Below are 19,207 nucleotides of genomic sequence, written 5' to 3'. Positions count from 1 at the left end.
ATTGAGGATATACCTTATTTTGAGGTTCACAACCTGAGTGATTTTTTTTAATTTATTTTCCCCCCTGGATGTTGTAACTGTGTTCAAGTGAAAGAGTGTGTGTCCTTGTAGTGCTGAAAGTGTTTTCTGATCTTTATGATCAGAGATTTCTGTAAATCTCACGGTAAACTTCACCTTCGAGGCCCCCTTCACCCTATTTCCACACATCAAAACCCACTGCCGCTGTCCTTTATAGTGTGCTGTTTTCATTGAATGAACTGGTAGATGTATGTAAAAAAAAAAGGCTTTGGCTAAAAGGCTCAAGCAGAATACCTGTGGTGTCTTTCAGGCACATTTATTTATCCTCCTAAAAAAAAAAACTTACTGGCAAACCATGTAAATATAAAGATATAAACTCAAGACCAGGCCTAAGGACGATTTGATTCACAGCTCCCACTCAACTGCACTATTTTGCTCCCAGTCGGGTTGCGTAGAATAAATACTTGTTGCCCGGAGGTTAGTGGTTCAAACATGGTTGACTTCCCTCTCTTGTGTGGATGAACAGTTAGGGCCATAATTGCGCACAAGGCGGGAAGAGTAAGCTCTGCCGGCATCATACATTATGCCTTGTATGCCTGTAGACATTGTTGCACTGCTGCAAGACCTCTGGCCTTCATAAATGGGATAGAACGTTTCAAGGGGTTGTGATTGTACATGACAGTCACCATGGCAACCTACTACAGTATTCTCAGGAGGGAAGATGGGGTGTAAATAACACATCGCCCACTCTTATTGCCCAATCTCTGTAATACATATTCATGCTCACATACGAGTCATTAGGGACATGTTTTATTAATCTATCATCCATCCATCCATCCATCCATCCATCCATCCATCCATCCATCCATCCATCCATCCATCCATCCATCCATCCATCCATCCATCCATCCATCCATCCATCCATCCATCCATCCATCCATCCATTCAGCCTCCTTTCTATCCTTTCTGGCTTGACTGAATAGTAATTACTCTGAGGCCAGTTGAAGGATGCAGTGCCCGCCTGCTCTCAGCTAGATTGTAATGGGTTCATAAGCGCTGCTGATTGAATTGATTGCCACAGTTGGAGCCTGGCTGAGATGTACAATGGGGTGGAATATGCAGAGCACAAAACATTAATCAGCTCACACGCACAGGCTGCAGGCTCTCCTTTTATTTCAGGTACAGTTGAAAACATATACAGTACAAGTCAAATGCAGCACATGACATTAGAGAATACAGGACTGTTCCCCTTCCCTTAACTTTAGCTGGTCACTTGTGATGTTGTATACCAGTTTGCAAACAGAAGGTGGTGATGGACTCTTGATTTCTTATCTGACTTCACTTTTTTATTCCTAGACCCAAATGTCACAAAAACATAATGAAAAAAATAGATATTTTGCGATACTCCGAATGGTTTGCAGGACTTACCTTTCCTAGATGATGAACACCATGTCCTGAAACAGAAGCACAGTGGCATGATAGTCAAGCATGTCAAGTGAGCATGGTTTGGAGTTGCAATTGATGTGAAAACATTTTAAAAAGCAGCTGGGTTTTGCAAATATATCAGCTGAAAATACCTCATGAAGGAGACGCTGTCAAGACACCACATCCCCATAACTGGTTTGTGCCATTAGAAATACTTTTTTCTCATCAGCCACCATATATGGATGAGATTCTTTAGATCAAGTTGCCGCAAGAGCCAAAAGGAGAATGTTTATCAAGCTCGTCGATTAATAAGGAGTTATTTTCTCAGTAGTGTTTAAAGTCTATAGTTCAGGCTGGTCTTTTGGTTTCACCCCTGGGATGTCAAGTCAGGAGTGGCAAAAAGAAGCCGCCTTTAACAACCTTTTATGATTAATTTGATCATGCACTGTCTACAACGCTTATACTGCAGCGTCTAAAAAAAACCCACCTGTTGTTGGGTGAGAGACAGGAGCAATAATCTCTGCATCAGTAGTGTATTAGAATTGTGTAAAAAAAAATCCAACATTATGTGCATTTATTTTTCATATTGAATTAACAAATTTGGTACTGCAAACCAAAATGTACCCCAAATGGTCATAAAAAGCCATGGTTCAAATTTGAACAGGTGTTCCGAAATAATACAAATATTAAAAACAAATATTACTGTTCTTGCCTCAGTAACGTGTCATTGCACATCATTTAAAAACTTTGAACATGAAAAACTCTTCTTCAAGGCAGTGCAATGTTCACATATGAGTAGAGACGTTAAAACCTTCTAATCTACTTTATTTACAGTGGTCATTTATTTAATCTATATCACAGTCAAAGCTAATAATAAAATATTCACAATTGTTATTTCTGTTTAAGCATGTTAGAAAACATCATAATATTATATACATATGTTTGTGCATAGTCCGCCTTGAATAAAAAACTGAAAGCATGACAGAGGAGCCGTGTACAGGTGCACGTGTGTGACTCACTGAGGTAGACTGTGACTTGTTGTCAAGAAAGTGAATTAACAACAACAAAATCACTAGTCTTCCACAGCACTCCACACCGGAACAGGCAGTTCTGTGTAAAAGGTCATTTTACAAGATAAGATTTCTTTTTATGTGCTCAAAGGCAAAGATTATAAGGATTAGTCCTTTTCAGCTTTGCTTATAATCAAGTGTGACTTTGACCCAAGTGTGATTTTCTGATTTAATAAAATCAGGTTTTCCCCCTTCTCTTCTCCGATGGCGGAGCTTTAAGATGAACCCTTCCGCCGAACGATCTCTCGCTGTACATTACATAAATCAATTTTTATTCTTTCATGGCATAATGCAGAGTATGATACAGCATTGAGCATTTGGAATTCAGCTTTTGAGAAACAAATCGACAACGCGGTGGAGTCGCGGCAGCTGAAGAGAGGATGTAACCTTGATGAGTTAATTTACGAGTGTGTTCCCTCTGCCTGGCAGCTGGTAATAATGTACCGATCACACACCCGAGAGACTCGCCTTGGTTTGTTTGATGCGAATCCCGCACAACCATAAGCCGGACTATAGCATGGACACACACACATAAACACATACACACAAGCTGTTTTGACAGAGCGACTGCTTTAATAACAGAAGACCCAAAGCACACAAGTTTAATCTCCTGGTATTGGTTATCTAAAGGTCTGGCAATAAAGTTGGATATCTGCTGGATGAGGAAGATAAAAGAAAAAGGTAGAAGGGAAAAAGAAAAAGGGAGAGTAAGGATGAGCAAAAAAGAGGGAGGAAACAGGTAACGGAGAGGAAAGAACAAGAGGGGGGATGAAGAGAGATAGGAATTAGAAAAGAGAAACAATGAAAAGAGATAATAGAAAAGAAAATTGCTGACGGGGAAGCTGTGAGACGACCATTTCCATCTTCATCAAGTTGTCTGTTCTTCAAGCCAAACATCACAACACTTCCTAAGAGCAGGTTGTGTGTTGTGAATGACAAATATCCAGTAAATGAATGTTAATGGCTTGTTATAGCTGAAGTCTGCCTACAGTGTCTCCGCTCCATCCCATTTCCTGTTAATATCGCTGACTTCAGCCTCGCTGACCTCTCTGCCGTTCTTCTATTTCTATTAATCTTTAATGGCGGGTAAACTGCCTCGTACCACACACTGACCGACATGGCGTTCCCACCTCATTACTGTTCCGGGGGGCGGGGGATAATTTATTTTTCCGAAATGTATTGAAGAGACCGACTTTTCATGATAGTTGTAGTTTCCTTGTTTTGTCTGCTGGGCAAAGTCAAGCCTTGATGAATTCCTATTATTTGATTATGGCCGAGACGGTGAAGACGTGTGTTTTTTTTAATACTCTTTTTATCTTTTTAATGTCAGCCATCTCTGATGACTCCAAGGCTCCTCGGAGAGCAGTGGTGCAATCAAATGACCAGATATGAGTGTTTTTCAGCACCCCCGTCTTCCTTTTCAGTGTCTTTCAAGTGAATCTTGTATAGCTATTACAGAAACAGTCTTACGCACACACACGCATACACACACACACACACACATACACACACACACATACACACACACACACAGCAGTTGCCGCACTATGCTTGCTGATCTCAACAAAGGTCTGTGACATTGTGACCTTTGGGAGTAGATGAAATGACTGGGTCGCGGAGTGCTGCGCTCCATGTTTTACTGCTCAGGGATGAGAGCTCTTAAGACCTGAAAAGAACATACATGAGCACACGTGCACACACACACACACACACACACACACACACACACACTTCTTTAGCACCTCAATACCCACTTCAATCCATTTCATTTCTTATCTCTGCTCTCCGGTGATCTGCTCTGTGGAGCCGTTTCAGGTCCTTGTTGGGTTTGAGGCACTTCAGGACTTAATCTCGGTCTAAAGGCAAGCTATTAAATGAATGGTATAAAGTTTGTATAGCGCCAGAGTTGGAAAACCTCAATTGTCTCACTTTTAGTTACATATGACATTGATGAATGAGTGACATTTGTAAAGGTTCACACAAATTGCATTTAAGAAGACGAGAGAACTGCTTTGCAATCACCTTCATGCTTAAAGAATAGGAAATAACTTGACAGGCTAACAGTCAGGTTTCCCTGAAGTGCCCGATTTTTGCATTCATTTAGAAAAAGACAAGCCGGAAGACCCGATATGCGGGGATGCTCTTGTTGTGATTAAAAGAGCCAAGTTTCGAGCATCGCTCGCACTCGAATTGTGCTAAAATAGTTGACGGCGCTTGGGTGAAGTTGTCGCTCCTTGGCAGGGTTTGACTTCACAACAGGTTTTCGCAAGGCCGCATTCCAACAGAGACATCGTTCTGAGTGTTTTGCAGATGAGTTAAATAGTAAGCGAGGTAGTTGATAAAAAAGCTGAGAGAACATTCAACCAAACAGCTCGTCTGACCTTGCAAAAACAAAAGCCCGCTATGACATCTGAATATCTTGGTCAGTGAGAATTTTTAGAACATGGACACATTCGCTCCATCTTTTATCAGGGGATGAGCTAGCGTGCACGTCTGACAGCCTCAAACAGGAAGAGTCTCTGCAGATAAGTCGCAAAGACCTCAAAATAACAACAATCTCCTTCAGCTCTTGCGCCGTATGTACCTACACAGAGGCCGGAACCCGCTCCATCTGTGAGACGTTCTTTTCCAAACTTTATTTTTTCCCTCAAGACTCAATTCCCATAAGAACCAATTGACCTTAAGCTGCAACAACAGCCGTGTGTTCGCCGTCATCATCCACTGTATCTGACACTACAGGGGTCTGCAATTTTTGTTCAAGGCCCAAAAAATATGGTTGAGAAATATGATTGAAAATGTGCCCGCAACAGTACAAGTGCAATCACAACTGAATTTGAAATATTACATAAAATACCCACTTTTGCAGGCACAAATCTGTCAAGAAACACAGAAAACACACTCCCACAAACAACTTTGTGCAGCCTCTAATTTACCCGTTTTAATTGCGGCGGTTTTAATTCCGAGCTGGTGCGGCCGCGGCGCGCCGGGCCTCGCGGTTCTGCTGACTTTTCCCTCACAATGCCCCCATCAAACATTGCTGTCAGCGCTAACAATACTCAGAACGACAGCTGCCTTCGCCGGCCGGCCCCGCCACCAAGTTTAAGTTACAACAGCCTTCGATTCTCTACGGGGGAGCTGGCTGCCCGGCTGAGCGCACACAATGCCACGGCAACAATGTACCTGCATTGTCCAGGTCACAGCGGCGAGCAGGAGAGTGACAGCTCCCAATGAGCTTTGAGTTCATTAGATCACCGCTGCTCTCCTTTCCCTTTTTTTCTCACTCTCTCGGTTCTCTGAGCTCCCTTCACGCTGCCCGCCGCCGCCACTGCCGCCGCCACACACCCTTCTCAGTACTCATTAATGCTCATATGAGCCACTGAGTTACAGGTATTAGGCCGGGAACATTGACAATCGTCACACAAGGACATGCTTCCTGATTACACCTACTCTCATACTCTCGCTGAATGACACATTAGAAATTAGCTCCACATCCAGTCTGCTTCTAATTTTCACATTAAAAAATCACATTAAGAAATAATGGGCTCCCCATAGTTCAAATAACTTAGTTGTTTCTGTCTCTCTGGAGGACTTAGGTCACTGCATGTACTCAGATTTGTGCAGAAGAAAAGCTCAGATGGTGAGAGTTTGGGACTATTATTCCGCCAGCCTAGTTTCAACAATTATGGGCAGCCTGCTGAATAGTTCTATGTCATTAGAGCAGGCTAAATTATGCTCTTCACTTTGGGATGAAGGTCCTTTCACTCAGAGCCAAAGAGAGAAATAACTGGGAGAAGATAGTAGTACTCACAATGAAGCTGTTCAAGGACAGCAGGCTTTCATTTCTTTTCTGCTTCTATTCTATATTACACTAATGTTCAATTAGGTTGTCAAGGCCAGTTAGTGAAATGTAATTCTTATATAGAGAGGGGTGATAACAGAAGCCTTTTATCATATTCCTTCATATCCAATGGAACTAATTTCCCTTACATGTATGGTAAGCTAATCAAATCATTAACCATCTGCTCATGAAGATGAATTCAAATAGGTTAAGAATTCGTGTTAATGACATGCAAAAGAGTGCCGCTCTAGAGCCAAAGGAGTTTATTTTAATTCATGTTACCACTTCATTTGGACAAGGCTCTTAATTTGGCCACGACGTGGCGTCACCACGTACGATCCCAGACAAAGTGGTGCTGAGCCGAGGGGGCGGTCCAAATGATAAGCGCAGGTGCCGAATATAATGTGGTCCAAAGCGCCGCGTCTTGTAAGAAAAAGGAGCGTTACGAGCTTCGGAGAGGTAGGATTTAACGCGGTGGCCGGTCCGTCGGATCACTTTATATTCTGCTGTTGTTACAGTTATTGTGCTTCTGTCCTGTTCATTACACATTAAATCTGATCCTCCACAGCCCCGCTGTCTCCCCGGCTCTCCTCTTCCAACCGGCCGACACACAAACGTCTAAATGCGATTGTCCTTTTGAATCCAAATCCTTAAAAAACACATGTATATTTATATTCCCCAATGGAACTTGAGCTAGTTTTTCTTCTCGTTGCTTAAATATGATCCGGATAATCCTTTTGTGAGGCGAGATGTTTTACTTCACAAGACAAATTCATTTTTTTTGTTGTTTTTTTTTTTTTTTTTTATGGTTTACTCCCCGAAGTAAAGAGTAGCAGGATTTTGAATTCAACACGCATTAATTTTATTGTTGTCCGAAATAAACGAGTGGCAGTACAAATACAAATCTGTGTTGACACAGGGGCTCACATGTGACTGGAAAAGGCTATTAGAACTGGCGACCGCCGGTTTCCAGGACTCATAAAACCTAAATGCCACGAGGTCAATCCTCGCAGAAGCAGGAGCGCGAGGGGAGCTGGGAGCAGATGGGACACACTATCCACACGGCAAGGAAAAAAAAAAACATCGGGAACATTTCTTTTAAATACGATCCCTGTTTTTTTTTTTTTTTTTCATAATTTTTCCTCCAACTGCGGTTAAATCAAATAGAAATCCATTTCATCGGAACCCTCTACCTTTTGTTTCGTCGTCTTCCCTTATTCCTCCATCTCCTGCTTCTCTTCCCCTCTTTTTCTCTCCCTTTCCTCCACTCCGTCTGTTATTTTTCACACCCCTCCTTTCACGCCTGTAGCCCCCCACCCCCTCCTTCTTTCACCTCTCACCTCATCCACAGTTCCTGTCCTGGTGCGTCCTGCTCCACCTGCTTGGATCGATTCTGTGTTAGTGAATTTGGAGCCGCGGGGAGTTCAGGGAGTTCGTAGGAGGGATAATGGCCACTGAGCGGAAGTGAGCAGAGATGGATACTTCCTGCGCAGCGTGATGGTCATTTCATCACCTGGGTCATTTGTCTAACACCGCCACCCCCCCGCCATTCTCTGCGGACTCCTGTCTTTTTCTTTTTAGCCTTTTTTGTCTCTCTCTAGCTCTCTCTCTCTCTCTCGCTCTCATTTTTGCTCAACCTTCAGGATATCTCTAAATACCACGCCGAGCTGCAGACAGAGGGATGATAGACCACCAAGGGTCGCTGTAGGCTGATCATTAGCAATGGCCTGTGGTTGACTTCAATTAGCCTGAAGACACCGTGCGCCGCGGTGAGAACATGCAGTCGGGTCGGCTGGAGATAAAGTGGGATTTAACTTTTTGTCACACGGTGGCCGTGGACTGGACGGGGATATTAAACATTAGGGCTTGAATACACTATGAAAACTGTAAAATACCAGCGACGATAATAGCTGATTGAGGCAAACATATAGTTATCGACCCGCGTAAACAATGGGTTTGCCTGTCGTGAATATTATAATAACCTCGCCGGGTGATAATCTCGCGGCTTCGGTTCAAATGTCCAGCATCGGTTAGCGGAACAAATGCCGTGCAATTAATGTAGCACCAAATGCAATTTTACCAGGCGCATTTCACAAAAAGCCCGTCAGTCGGTGTCTTCATTTAAGCCGCAAATAATCTTGATTGATCCGACAGATGTTCTACATATTTTGACTGCCGCTACTGTATAAAAAAGTAAATGTCACAGAGAGCAGTGACAGTCGGTGATGGGGAGTGGGCGGAGGAGGAGGAGGAGGGCAAGCATGTGGAGGGAGGGAATCACATGACGGAGAAATAGATGCAAGAAATCAAAAGGCATGGCAGAATTTTCTTCTTCATTTTTTTTTTTTAAGGACAGCAAATGAATATGCACTGGGAAAGCCAATCTGTTGTGACACTGAACAGACAACTCTGGTATTTATGACAACAGTGACAACAGATGATGATTATTGGTAATGTATGTGTGTGTGTGTGTGGGGGGGCAATTATGTAGAACTCCCTCTCCTTGCACTACAACCCCCTCCTCTCTACCCCCTACGGCAGCCCTGATGGGACACAGCCTTTCATTTGCTCATTGCGGTAATTGGTGTATGTGAGGGGGAGGTACATGTGTTCTGCTCCCCCTCTGCGTCTGTCAGAGAATTAGAAAATGGAATTTTCTGAAGAGCCGTGTGCGTCTGCCTTCCTCATCCAAGATGACACATTTTCATTATTCGCCCTGTGACAGAACAGATTTCTCTTTCCCCTGGCCACCAGCACTGCAATTTGCAATTCTTAAGATAATTTATATTGTGATACATTTACGAAAAAAAAAAAAAAAAACATTATAACTATTGAATATTAAATAAATAAATTCTGCAATTAAATCTTTCGCTTCAGGTCGTCCTCGGAGTTGGATACAAATAACGTATGATAAGAGCTCTTTACAACACTGTTCAAATTGATGTGGAAAGTAATTAGCATTGTAGAATTAACTCAAATAGAATGGGATCACCCATCCATCAATTCATGGGACCCTTTCGCCTGTAAGCTGTCTCATTAAGTCCTTTTAAAATATAGTGCCATAACAAAATATTTATAATTGTAGACTGTAACTCATTGTAGGTGGTATGTCAATATTTGATTTATTTATCAATTTTTTTTTGTACTGCTAGTTTGTATCAGAATTTCATTATATTCTGTGAACTTGCGTGTAATTGCTGTTGCTTTCATAGAAACAACCATATCTAGAAAAGTTCTCAAATTAACATGCGGCTATGAATGCAACATAAAGCCGTTGCGATGGAAGACAACGGGATCACAGAATGACAACAAGCAATAATACAGATCGAGATGAGTTTGCATACGCAACACACTAATCTTATGGATGCTGCTGGTCAGGGGGGCTGCAGAGACGGCTGTTACTCTACTTCAGCTAATTGCCTTTCAGAAGGACTAGTTTATCTGGTTTTACCTTTTACCTTCATTATGACTACATTTAGCTACTGCCTTAATATAACAAATTAAATTACTAAGATGATGGTGCACCAAAATTGATAACTGAATTAAAGCCAACGGCGCAAATAGGGTGAATTAGCTTTGGGGGACAATCACCGCCACGAAGCCAGCTGGGGTTGGGCACTCCAGGTTGGTGTCTAGTTCTTCCTCATCTTGCTTTTTTTTTTTTTTAAATGTGCAAATAAATAGATAAATTCATTCGCATTAGTGTCAAAACTCAAGATATCCATTTTATAAAGATCACTCAACTTCCCATATATTATTCAGGGTTCATGTTTTTCATACGATACTGCCATACTAAACATGGTTTATATATGTATATATACATAAATAAATATCATGCCCTTCCTGAAGCAACAATCACAAAAAAAAACAAAAAACTATGAGGTCCAAGGATTCATCTACCCGCCTGAAACACTTGTGAGGGTTTTAAGTGCATGGAATCAATTTTTTTAACCCCTTGGCATCTTTTTTTAAAAGTGAAAGGTCAGAGTTAGAATTTCTAATGGGGAGAACAGAAAAAAAAATCAAGCTGGACTACTGACCTCTTGCTGAATGAGCATCCTGTACTTGGTGACATGAGATGAGGGTTTACTGCAGGAAGGTGAAGGGGTCGGGTAGGAGGATGCGGGGCGGCCAGATGCTGCGTGGCAGGGAAGGTGAGTTGAAGAGGTGAGGGAGGCCACGGTTATCGTATAAGGGGAAGGAGCACAATTGGAAAAGAACAGCGGAGATGCCATTAAGAGGGGAGTAGGTTTTCCTTTTTTGAGGTGAGGGAGGTGGCGCAAGAGAGGTGCGAGGCTGAAGAGAGAAATGGAAGGCTGGTTGGACGGGTGATTGGGAGAAGAAAGAAAGGTGCAATGTTGGGATTAACCCTGAAATAAGCAACATCTGGAGAAGGCAGATGTGGGAACTTTAGAAAAAAAAATTGTGATCAAAATGCGTAAAATAACCCCTTATATTCACATGTAGCCGCTTTTAAAGACGGCACAGGCTCTTACGTAGCAGCAACTTTAAACTCCCAAGCAGGCAAAAGCGGCGAGTGCGGCTGCACTTGTCAATATGGATTTATGTGGATACTTGTAGACTGAACAGTTGACTGAACAAGATGAGGGGCTTTCTGTCAATATTAATTAACTTGTAAATATTATCAGGGGAAGTGATGTGCAAAGCAAACCGAGGGGGTTGAAATCTAAAAATTGAGGAAACATATACGGCGATTGAAAAGCGGGTCGGATGATGTAGGTGCTTAGAGAATGGAGGGGAAGGATGAACGGGAGAACAGGTGCCGCATCTGTGCGGGGGGAACGGCAGAGAACAGCGGGGCGTGAGGTGAAAGGGTGAGGGTTGTCTGTGCAGTCCATGCGGCTGTGACCGAAAAGGGAACGGGGGAGGGAAGGAGTGGGAGAAGTACACTTGGCAGGGTTTGTAAGTCAAAGAACCCTTGCTGAGCCCATGTTTGGATGCAGTCCTTTCTTTGGCAAGATCTACAACATTTGCCTCTTTCCTGGCTCAAAGTTGCGACAAGAAATTCTGTGCGAGTGTTTCAATGCAAAAAGGAGTTGTTCGAAATTTTAGAACAATCGGTAAATACAATTTGGGATTTCGCGGACGTCTGAAGGACCTCGTTCCTTATCCGACAGTTATGTTTAGCCGAACTCTACCGTCGAAATCAAATTTCTGTCCGACTCTGCCACCGTAGCAGGTGAGCTGGCAGACAACCAGACCTCAAACAGCTGGAGATTGTTTGACTCGCAGTCAAAGAGATATATATTAGAGATATGTATCGAAAAGATTCATAATACGATTCGGTATGGTCCTGGCCTTTTTCCTATCCCTGATTTGAAACGCAATACTTAATGTCTGCCTTTTGACCTTTTTAGATCTGATCCCTTAACCCATCCCTGTGTCCTTCATGATACAGCCTTTGCAGATGTTATTACTGGATGCATTGTCTTATGTTATGAGCGTGCTTTAGTGCATTAAGTCACCTCGCATAGCTTTTCAATCAGTTATGTTTTGCCATGTTGTTATTTTCCATCGCACTGGATATTTGACTGTTTTTACCATTGTTTTTGAGAAACACTAACATGAATAAAATTCAGTTTGCCAAGATGAAACTCACACAAAAGAAACATTAAGATCGAATGGCGATCACTTGGCGAGCCACTGAATTTTAGCCATAAATGCATATCTTTGCATTTATTTCCTTCTCTTGTCCTGATTGGATGCCATTGATACCAATGGGGAAATGGCCATTTTACCCGATTAATACATGAGAATACAGTAAAAAATATACAGGTCGCCCGCACACCATGTGAAAAAAATCCTCTGTAACTTCACAATAATTCAAACGCCAAATTTGCAAAATTTACCTCCAGCAAGGACAGTAAATGAGCAACTCACGATATGAAACATGAACGCCCACCCAGTCACATAGATGCAACAAACTAGGAGAGAAACAAGAGAACAGCCCTAAGTTGAAAATAAGAAATGCTATATTAAAATAACATCAGTTGACGAACGGAGAGATATCGCACAAAAACTATTTTTCAACCTGTGGCTTATTTCCCACTGAACGAGGGTCATGGAGGTCAGAATTATTATTGTAATTGGTCCCATATCGAGGAAGAGCGCTACTGATTAGTATTTTGGTGCATCTATGCATGGCAAGACCACAAGCCTTTTTTGGCAGCGGTCAAGGTCGTATTGTTGTTATCAAGCATTACTGGATATCTGCACGACATTCCGTAATGAATCATAACATTTTTCACATTTCTTATGAGCGTGTTTTCTGTCCTCAGGTAACTGTGGGCAGGATATAGACCTTTTAAGCTGTTTAGTTGACAAAATGTTAAGAATATGCAGGAAAAAAAAAGCTTTAGATAACAAGCTGTTTCAGTGATGCTAATTGTGACTTATGTTTGACGCTCGCTGGCGATCTGCATCAAAACATGCACTTTTGGCTTTAGTTCTCGCTAAATGCTTCATCTTGACCCTCTTCCTTTTTAAATAGCCCTCTAAGTTAAATGGCATATAATCGCAGCTCAATTATCGGAGCATCGAGGAGTAAAAATGTCCTTTAAGCCTTTTCTGTTGAACTGAATTCATGCAAGTCAGCCAATCTTGGGTGAGAAAAAGTCTAATTCACCAAAAAGCGGGGGGATTGAATGTCTGACATCAGACAGGTTGAGACATCAAGACAATGTTTTTACACTCCCGTTGATTTCCACCGGTGGTGACGAGCACCTGTGTAGTGTGTGCAACAAAGGTTCCTAGCAACAGTTGTCGAGGACAGACATCGTCAAGATGCACACCTGTTTGATCTGCCAGGACCCTCTGTGATAAGTGGCCCCGGTAACCATGGTGACCAGGATGTGGGATGGATCCATGTGGTGCTATTGACTGGCCTTGGATTATAAAACACACAAAGACACACATGGATACCAACAAATTTATGAAATGTATTTCTCCCGGAGAAGTTCACCCCAAACATGCGTACGCTCGGGATTTTTCGTCCACATGCATGTACTGTACTAATAAGTACACGTGCATTACCAGAAAAGTCATGCAGATGAGGAGGTGCAGAGGTGCAGATCATCTAAGAGCATGTCTGGCTTCACACCTATAGTAACAAACTTCACATTTTCAGTCAAAAAAAAAAAATGGTCTTGCTTTCAGAAAGGAGAAACGCTGGCCAACTCCAACACAACACAATGCAGCACGTCGGGGAGAAAGGAGGGAACAGATGGCTAACATGCTTACGGTTACTCACGACGTGCAGGTGGTTGAGGAAGCGTTGCCTCTTGATAGAAAAAAATCTGCATAAACCTTGGGAGTGAAAAATGTGACTTGTCAATCTACACCAGTCATTCACGAAAAAATGCAGAAGCCTCAACATTTACGTCAGGCCAGATAGAAACACTCATTCAGTACATCCTCATCTAAAGCGTTAACTGTGTGTGTGTAGTGAATTACTATTCTCCTCCACTGTTTTTTTTTATGTTTAATGTAAATATTGAGAGATAAAAAGTAAATAAAGCACATATTTTATTCATGTTTACATGGTTCTGCATATAGATCCTTCCACACCTGTACCCTCCCATGAACTTCGCTGTTCTGCCCAAACTTTGTATTTAAAAAAAAAACAAAAAAAACACACCCACCAATTAATATTCCCACCACAATTAAATTGTATTTACCGCGCAAGATAACCGGCACATAAATGTTCCTTTTGTCCCCGGCGAAGTTAATCAACAGATCTTTAATTATATTTCCCCCCACATTATCGCCCCTGTGGCTGGATGTAAATCAACTATTTTCAAATTAAATGCTATTCAATAGGAGGTATGTGTGTGTGTGTGTGTGTGTGTGTGTGTGTGTGTGTGTGTGTGCGTGTGCGTGTGTGTAGATAGTGTTGAGTGTTGTCTCTTTGCTGATCTAATAATTTTCTCCAGATACTGTATCAGAGCTGTGACGGCCACACCGGCGCTTGATAAAAAGTGTTTCTTTTTGTTATTCTGCTAACATACAACCAATGACACGGCAGGCCTTTTTAATTTTTTTCTTGATAGTTTAATTATTATATTAATTGATTTGCATCGTTGCCTTTGCATCATGGCTTCTGGCGGGGGGGGGGGGGGGGGGACCGTGTTAGCATAAATATTTCATGTCTTCCTTTTACCAGTTGAATTGGAATTCATGAAAAAGGTTAGATTGAGGCATAGATGGGAAGGAAAGAAATAAAAATTGCTCTTTGATCACAACTGGAGGTGAATTCTCTGCAAAACTATTTACTTCATTCCCTCACATTTGGCTGCATTCAACTGTTGGTTACAGTTGGTATTTTGACTCACTGTTAAATAACCGTTAATCGTGATGGTAAAGTTTAAGAGACTTTTTGGCACGGAGGGGCTTCATGCTTCAGCTGCACTTTTCTTCTACTCTGATTGAATTTGTGTGTGAAAGAAACCTCACAGAGGTTCACAGAAGGCTACGGAACATCACATTTGACTTTATTTTTCGTCTATCTCAGGCTAATCTTGCCCAGGTAATGTCGTTACAACGACTGAACGACCAGAATCGTCATATTTATATTTATGATGATACACTTCCACTTTTCAAACCATGGGAAGTTTTACTCTTCATATTGTCAACTTGTGTGACGTGCAGCAGCACAGATAAGTAATCAATCGTTGGATATCCTGAACGCAATATATGGAGAAGCTATTCCTTCTGCACCTTCCGTCTCTCCGGCGCTTCATCTGCAGATCTGCATCAGCGGTCAAAGGCCTTTTAATGAACGGTTCATTTTTTTCCGACTTAGTGGTTTGAACTCTTCTTTTCTGCTGGATCCAAATTAAGGTTTAAACTAATAATTGTTTTTGCTCCTTACGCTTGCCGTTCACACTGACGGAGCAACTCGTCCGGAAAACAATCAGTGTTGTTTTCACTCTCGTGAAGCAGTCATGGATATGATACAGTTCCTAACCCTCCGCTTTCTCCGGCACCGTCCTCTATGGATTTTTCCGCGCCTCTCCCTCTTTGCTCAAAGATCTTTTGCGAGGAATATCAAAATACGTTGTTTCGTATTGCTGAGCCGTTGGGCGAAGCTGACAGCTCTGGTGTTTCAGTCTGTCAGAGTCATGTCATTTCTTTCTGCAAGCTTCAAACTGAATGTCACAGAGACTGAGACGCTCCAACTGCAGCATTTCTGCTCTGCCCCGGTTCACCTTTCATAACACTAATTTTCCCAGCAAGGGAGCCATTTAAAAAAAAAGAAAAGAAAAGAGAAGAGAGAAAACAATATGCATGGCTTTGACCCTCGGCCGGTTTGCTTCTGGTATAAAGACATTATAACTGCAAAAGGGATCAAGTCTCAAATGTCAGACCAGATGAAGAGACTCATCTTCAGGTTTGGCTGCCAGCCTCCTCGAACCCCCTTCCCCCTTCCACCCCAGTCTTTTCTCGTTGAAGTGACAACCTGTGTTCACCAGCTGAATTTCAACTAATCCCAAAAGTCCAATCTAATAACATGCCATAAAAACCTTGAGTTAAAATGTCTCTTGGCTGGATACCGTTTGGTGATTTTCCACCTGAAAATGTTGTCTTTCTGACAAAATTTTAGATGATAAATGTATATTATTTATGAAACTGAAGAAAAAAGAGATGCAAAAAAGTAACTTCTTCAACAGGGAGTTTTAGACTCATCCAACACAACAATATGCACTGGGACGGTTAAATCCCTATTGAAATCTTGTGGGAAACCAATGACCAAGATGTTGAGGACCAGAAAAATAATCCCCATTTTAAATATATATATATATATATATATATATATATATATATATAATTTTCTAAATGATTACTATTGGTGTTTGATCATAAGATCATATTTGAATAGTTTATGTCTATTTTATGTCAACGTCAGTGTGATGTTGAAAGACAACAGAATTTCAGGAGTAGCGGAGAAAGCCTTCTCGGCCGCGGTGTTTACTTGAATTTGCAACAGGTGACTGGTTTAGCGCTTAACCCATTGGCCATCATTAACGGTGCTTTTCTTTCACAGTAAGTGTTTATAGGGTGTTATTCGAAAGGCTCAGGTGAAAAAAAAAAACAAAAATTCATTTAGAAAAGAGATGTGCTGATAAATCAGTGGCGTATTGGTCAGGGACGATGTTTACCTTGTTGAACTGCCATTGGAGTGGTGTATGAAAATCACAGATGACAGCAGCTGATGTTTATCTGTTGATGTAAAAGAAGAGATTATATTAGAGATTATTTAGTGAATTGAGTTCAGTTCATGCTCAGAGATGGGCCGATCTTTGTTATGGTTTTTATTATCAAAAAAAAAAAAAAGTATTTTTATGATTACAATTTTAATAAATGTGATACGATGATCACTCAACCTTTTGTTAAAAAATCCTGTGAGATGTAAGTGAGAGTGCTGTTTGTTTTCCAAGCATAAATATTTTACTGCTATAAAATGTAAAGAAAATATGCTTAGGGTATTGATTGGTGCTGCAATGACCCCGTTGCAGTTTGACGACAACAACGTGCAGTTCTTTTTTTCTTTTTTCCAATCAAGAGAAAGGATGTTAATACCTGATCAAAATGATTTTATGGGATGCAAATCACTAAATACCCTTGAGTGCCGGATGACTCATCGCACAGGTCCTGCTATTTTAAAACGAAAGATGGGGATTTTCCCGAGAAATGCTCCAAGATCGATTTTTTTTTTCTTGAACACACAGTTGGCACTCATGACTATTTAAATCGGATCTTTAGACGGATTAAAGATGGCAAAATGTATTTTCCATTTTATGGGTCCTTTAAAAATTAATGACTGATATTTAACCAACCTGCAGTTTTAAATCAACTCATTGAACATCAGTTAAACATGGAAATGAATCCCCGGGATACCAAGTCACATTTCATCTTCATCCACTTTTACTCACTTGGCTGCTTTCAGTGAAGCTGACCCCTATAAAAAAACGGACCTCACTTTGACTGCAGATGGTAAATCACTGCGTGGTTTCTCACCCCCAGCCCCCCACCCACTGCTCCCCTGGGGGGACTTGCACCCCCACCCCGCCACTCCCATCCAACCCCCAACCCCCCCTACGCCCCTCGGCCCCCAACAGGTGAAAAGGCCACCTCAGATCGCATATTTAGCTTGCTTGTAAGCAGGTGAGGAGAGGGAGGAGGGGATGACACAAAGAAAGGAAAATATGGCAGTAAAGGTGGGATTTGTTGAATTGAGATTTTACACATTATCAAGGTAAAGCATCTCATTTTTGAATACAACACTTCAAATCTTGCTTTCTTTTACTGTGATATGGTGGAATATTGTTTCCTAAATATGTGTGAATCCATGCTGTTTTTACAGAAAGAGTAGCGGCAGTGTGTGTGTGTGTGTGTGTGTGTGTGTGTGTGTGTGTGTGTGTGTGTGTGTGTGTGTGTGTGTGTGTGTGTGTGTGAGAGGCCATTAGAATTTAATTTCCGTTAAATGTAAACAGCACTTGATTTAAGAGTTAATAATTAATTACTTAATCCAGATGACAAAATGAATCAGAAAAATAATTGTAATGAATATTAATAATGATTGTGGGAATGTAAAGACATCTGAATCACATGTGTTAGTAGATGTTATGAATTTTTTTGAATTCTAAATTAATTCTCACCCTTCACATATAGTAACGGAAAGAAAGACAGAAACAGTGCTCCTTGCTTTAAGCATGACATGACGCAAGTCATTTTCTATCAATGTGTCCCCTTTGTGCTTTATTACTTTATTTTTCATGTCATGCAAACAGCAGCAAACATCTGACCGAGGCATCACCGACAGAGCGTCTGTGACCAAACACCAGCCCGGAGGAAGCCGAGCTCCCCTGTAGCTCGGATGATCAGCCACGCGAGGCCCAGCGGAGAAACGGGGACGCCTTGTTTGCGCAGCTTTAGAAAAGAGGCTTTTTGAAGTCGGGGCCGAAAAAGAAACGCTAGACGGTGACCTCAAGCGCAAGGATGGCATTTGCATATCGGGGCCTTCGGCTGCAAGGGGAGCGATGCGACGTAGGCGTAGGGAGGCTGCGGTATGGAGAGGGTGCGGAAACGAGAGGCAAAAGGGGAGCAGAACACCCAGGGCGGAGAACGCGGGGGGGAGTGACAGCGAAGACTCCCACCAGCGCTGTCACTACCACACGCTCGGCTGCTACCGCCGCTGATTGTGATTGCTGTTCAAACAAGGCCGACAGCTGCCACAAACACCTCCTGCTTAATATGACACACATGTGCGCTCACCTCCGGGTCACACATGAACACTCCCATATTGCTAACATGTCACTCTCTGCTGTCCCACTTTATGGCACCCTGTTATCTTTTTTTTTTTTCCTCCCTCGATCCTGGCTCTGATAAGCCTCTGGCTGCTGTGATTGCCCTCTGCTCTCCGCAAAGTATGACAGCTCAATCACTCATCAAATCAAGATGTTCCATCATAATGATGGAACGGCTCTGTCCTCCATCAAACACTTGTTTTTAAGTTCTAACGGCCGGCGGAAGAATAAAATTATTGTGCACATGTTGAAAAATAAAACACGCGTTTTGCTGAGATTGGGCAACGTATCAGTAATCAGGTTGTGCATCATCCCATCTCTTGAAATTTAAAATCGAAACTTCAGATGCACAATCTCACGGCCTGAATCAAAATCATTTCTCTCTCCTCGTGCGTGCATTTTTGTCCACGTCATAATCATGTAGAAATGTCACAGGTTTGTCGGTAAAAAAAAACTGCCAAAATGAAAGGTCAAAAGAGGCTATGTTCAAAACTGCAAATGTTTCTCAAAGGCTATTAGATGAATTTATA

The 19,207-nt window shown here is 41.9% G+C and overlaps 1 long non-coding RNA gene across 1 annotated transcript in view; it reads right to left on the bottom strand.

The window, feature by feature from the left end:
• Positions 1 to 1,192: 1,192 nt before the first annotated feature.
• Positions 1,193 to 19,207, bottom strand: part of LOC147224950 (uncharacterized) — a 20,899-nt gene continuing 2,884 nt past the window's right edge. The window contains exons 3-6 of the long non-coding RNA XR_015107395.1: positions 16,530 to 16,590; positions 13,622 to 13,677; positions 13,164 to 13,256; positions 1,193 to 1,472 (exon numbers count right to left, since the gene is read on the bottom strand). This is a non-coding gene — a long non-coding RNA (uncharacterized LOC147224950). The remainder of the gene's footprint in view (positions 1,473 to 13,163; positions 13,257 to 13,621; positions 13,678 to 16,529; positions 16,591 to 19,207) is intronic.

The sequence above is a fragment of the Fistularia commersonii genome, chromosome 17 (genome assembly GCF_037954325.1).
Source record: "Fistularia commersonii isolate RoL2024-O1a breed Wild chromosome 17, RoL_Fcom_v1.0, whole genome shotgun sequence".
Lineage (NCBI taxonomy): Eukaryota > Metazoa > Chordata > Actinopteri > Syngnathiformes > Fistulariidae > Fistularia > Fistularia commersonii.
Note: the sequence above shows the minus strand (reverse complement) of the source record. Positions and strands in the feature narration are given on the sequence as shown.